At 36.2% G+C, this 4,792-nt stretch overlaps 1 non-coding gene across 1 annotated transcript; it reads left to right on the top strand.

Moving 5' to 3' along the window:
• Positions 1-3,093: 3,093 nt before the first annotated feature.
• LOC143658108 (U6 spliceosomal RNA) lies at positions 3,094-3,200 on the top strand. Its single transcript, XR_013163132.1, has one exon. It is a non-coding gene; the product is annotated as a U6 spliceosomal RNA (small nuclear RNA).
• The last annotated feature ends 1,592 nt before the right edge of the window (positions 3,201-4,792 follow it).

Below are 4,792 nucleotides of genomic sequence, written 5' to 3' on the forward strand. Positions count from 1 at the left end.
TAAAGGTAATGGCTTTTGGTTTACTGAGTGTGTATTTATGTTTACGGGGAGAAAATATGAGCATACTAGCATTTTTTGGTATCCTTTCTGCTTATCTATTTATTGTATGCTGTATGGTGGGGGGGGTCACATTTCATTATTTTTTTCCATGTGAGTATCCCTTTATTGCAGCACCATTTGTTGAACTTTTTGTTTTTCTTGTTTGTCTGTTTTTTGGAAAGTGCATGGGCCAGGAATCGAACCTGGGTCTCCTTCTGCATGGTGGGCGAGAATTCTACCACTGAACTACCCTTGCACCCCTCTCTGCTCTATTTATTTAAAAAATACTTATGAGGGTAACACATGTAAAATGCCAAATAATACTGAACTGTGTAAAGTAGAAATCCTTTTTCCCCACCTCCTTCTTCCATTACCCAGAGGTAACCAATTTCCTATAATTAAGCATGTGTATCTGTGTATAGACACACACACATATACATATACATCAAATAAATATATCAGCTATATTTCTAACAGCATATTGTGCTATTCTTTCCAGATGAAATACTGCTATACATATTATTATTCAACCATCTTTTTAAAACTTTACATTATATCATAGTTACTTTTCCCTGTCATTAATACACATCTCCATTATCTTCAGTTGCTGCTTTGTATTGCATTTAGATGTGCCATAATTAACCAATTCTATGTTGTTGAACTTTGAGATTGTACCTATTTGCATGTTGCAATGAACATCATGAGGTATTGTATACTGACAAAATTCCCCAGAAGTGGAATTGCTTGATTGAGTTAAAGAATGTGTTTTAATAGGTAGCCTTCAGCTACCTTCATTCCCATCAAATTTCACAAACAATTTATGGGTGCAAAGAGGTGCATATATTCAACGTCATGTTTTTCCGTGGAAGGAAGTTCATTTTTTTTGGTGTATAGATTCTTTAAGTTATGATATTTTTAGCAAAAACTGATACTTGTCTCTTTGTAGTCACTCTCCTCTTTCTTTAATAATCAATTGCTGAGTTTTAGCCAGGCACATTGTGACTTCTTAGACAAAGACCGCAATTTCTAATCTCCCTTGCAGCTAGGCATCACCACAGAATTAGATTCTGATCAATGGGAAGTGTCTGGCTATGCCCCTGTGCTGCCTTTGCCTCTCTTCTTGCTGGCTTGGATCCACGTATAATGAAAGGAACAGAAGCAGCCACTTTGGAGGTAAAGATGAAAGTCATGCCTAGAGGATAATAGAATCAGTCTGTTACAAGGTAGTATCTTGTTCATGCCAATGTGCTTTGGGGTTTGTTTGGATTTTTTACATGTTTGTTAGACTGTACCCTAATACACTGCCACTCAATGCCCAACTCAAATGGTATCTATTCTGGGAAGACTTCTTGATTTCCATCTCCCTCAGTCATATGCAATCAAAACTGGTTGCTCTTAAATTATTGCTGTTTGTACTTTGAAAATATCTCTTTTAGCACTTATAATCCTTTGATTTTTTTTAAGCTGTCTTAATTTAATTTCTACTTCTCACCCTAGAAGCCTTATCTAGTGCTCCAGACTAAGTTAGGTGCCCTTATTCATGTACTCCCATAGCACCTTGTACTTCTGCATAACAACTGGGCTTATGATTACTTTTGCAATATTTATCTTCCTACTTGCTGCATAAGTTCCACATAAGCAGAACTTTAGCTCCTTTTTTGGTACCTGTGTCTTCAATTCCCATAAAAGACCTGGACCATAGTAAAGCACCGAGAAATCATTTGTTGTATGAATAAACAATCTCCCTACAGAAGAAAATATGGATTACTCATATTTGTAGCCTGTTCGGTACTAGATTCTGTGTTTGGCCCCTATTAGGCAGCCAGTGTTTGTACGGTGGAGCAGATTGAGTTTGAATGGGATGGGATGAGATGTGATGTTTGGATTATCAGTTCTGTGCAGGGCAGTAAATGAATGGTTTTGCTCAAGAATGTCCTTACAAAAGGCTTATCTGGCAGTGTTTCCATTAACAAATATTTTAAGATCCTTTATATCTGAGAAATGGTTGTTGGTAATAAAATATCAGCCAGAAATGAATAACTATTACATAAATTCTTAGATGGGCCTTCCTTATCTTAAAGCAATCATATGCATTTTAGTTTCAGCTTGAACTCCCAACCCCAGTTTTTCCTAGTCAAGCTTTTGTAAGAAAAGTCCAGCATTAGTTAATTTCCTAATCCCAAATCAAATTGTGTCCTTCTATCATTAGGAAATTAGAATCTATACTTATAAATTGGAAAATATATACATATACATGGGATACTTAAATATATAAATGCCATTTTAGTCATTTATTATTATTCTTATATTATTGTTAAAGTTATTGAAAGGCCTTTCCACAAACATTTCACGGAGTAAAATTGCTTAGAAATTGAGAGAAATTTCTAGGATTGACACAGTGCCAAAAATTTCAAAAAGAGTACATTTGGGACATTCACTTCGAGTGCTAAACAATTCCATTCAATTCCCCCTTGCTATATAATGAGTGCAAGATTAAGTTCTCTGAATTTTAAAAATATTCCATCTCTTTTCCAAATGTTTTACATAATATCACAATCAAACACATATACTCCACATTTCAAGAATGAATTGATTGATTTGACCATCAGTCCACAATAAGAAATGATGATTTCCTCAGTATCACCCACGGCTCTCCTTTGGTTGTCTGGATGCCATGCTATCGTGGACTTGCAGCTTGTTCTTTTATAAAGGCCATCCTCAGGGGGCTCATTTGTGACTTTGCCTGTAGAATCATGAATTAAATTGTCTTCTCATTCTATTTGCTTATTCACATGAAAAGCAATTAGTCCACAGTATGAAATGATGAATATCAACTAATGGGAAACTCGTGAAACCATCTCTGAAATGATTAAATGTTTCAGAATATTTTTCCCGAAATTAATGAATTGATGAGAACAAATTGCTATTTTGTTTGCTTTGGTCTTCTTTGGTCGCCTTTAAAGTTACGCAGTGGGGGAAGTTCTCCCAAGCCCATGAATGAAATCTCAGATCTAACTTTTTGGATCATTCTTTTAATAAAAAGTTTCAAGGGATGTGCTCGCTTCGGCAGCACATATACTAAAATTGGAACGATACAGATAAGATTGGCATGGCCCCTGCGCAGGGATGACGCGCAAATTCGTGAAGCGTTCCGTATTTAAAAAAATAAATAAAAAAGTTTCAAGGTCCTATAGGTTTTCTAACACACTCTCAAATTGGAAATGTGTAATTTCCAGTCACAATCAAAATTATGAAACTGATTTAAAGTTAAATACCTCATTCCCCTGTCACACTGCCTATCCATGATGGAGTATGGTGTGGTTTTGCTTCTTTTCTTTCCGTGCGCCTCCTCTCTCCCTTGCTAGCAGCTTTCTGAGAGGAAAGAAGAGGAGTCACTAGACTAGGAAAGACCTTACTTGATCAGCACTGTTAATGTTGAAAACTCTGGAAGATTTTTCCTTCTTCAGAAAGACTTTCCCAACCCTGACTATGGGAAACCACTCACCTGTACCTCCTTAACCTGAGCACCTGTACTCCTGCTTCAGCTGGTCACTGTCTCCTGCAGCTGTGAAGAAACCCAGGCGACCTCTCAGGCTCCCTTCTGTTGAGGTCCTATGACATTGCAGGAAAGCCCATTAGAGCAGGAACCAAAAGGGCACTTTCACAGCTCCCTTACATGTGGCCCACAGGTGATCCACAGGGAAAACTCATCTATCCCTTTCCCAACAAACTCTGAGAGAGTAGGTTACACAAAGTTTCTACCTTCCCTTTCTCTTGTCCACCATTAGCTAGCCCAGTGCATTTCTCAGAAGGCAGCATGACATCAGCTCACTTTTTCCAATGGGAGGGGACACACATTGCACTCTATTTTCATATATGGGTTTTAATGAGTTCAGTGCACTCTGTAGCTTTGTAATTCAATTCTTTTTTAAATGAACTTTTAATTTTGAAACAATTTCAACTTACAACATATTTGCAAAAAAATACAAAACCCATACAAAGAACTCCAATGTAGTCCCCACCCTGATATCCAGATCAGCCAACTTTCAACATTTTGCCACATTTGCCGTATCATTCATTTCTTCCTTCCTTCATTTCTTCCTCCCTCCCTCCCTGCCTTCCTACCTACCTACCTACGTACCTACCTATCTATGTCTGTCTGCAAACCATTTGAGAATAGGTTATGTGTGCACCATGCTATTTGAGCACTTAATGTTTCCATGTACCTTTACTAAGAATGAGGATATTCACTTATCTTAAGTACGGTTATGAAGTTTAAGAAATTGACATTGATATAAAGCTTACATTCTATATTCCATGTTTTTCATATGTCCCAATAATTTCCTTTTGAGCATTTTCTCCTCCCATATTAAATTTAGTCCAGGATCATGTGTTGCATGCAGTTAGTTGTCATTGTCTCTTTTTTTAAAAAATTAATTTATTTATTAATTAAAAAAATTAAGAACAAACAAGCAAACATTAACATATCATTCCATTCTACATATATAATCAGTAATTCTCAATATCATCACATAGTTGCATAGTCATCATTTCTTAGAACATTTGCATCAATTCAGAAAAGGAAATAAAAAGACAACAGAAAAAGAAATAAAACGATAACAGAGAAAAAATATATACATACGGTACCCCTTACCCCTCGCTTTCATTTATCACTAGCATTTCAAACTAAATTTATTTTAACATTTGTTCCCCCATTATTTATTTTTATTCCATATATTCTACTCATCTATTG

The sequence above is a fragment of the Tamandua tetradactyla genome, chromosome 15 (genome assembly GCF_023851605.1).
Source record: "Tamandua tetradactyla isolate mTamTet1 chromosome 15, mTamTet1.pri, whole genome shotgun sequence".
Taxonomy (NCBI): domain Eukaryota; kingdom Metazoa; phylum Chordata; class Mammalia; order Pilosa; family Myrmecophagidae; genus Tamandua; species Tamandua tetradactyla.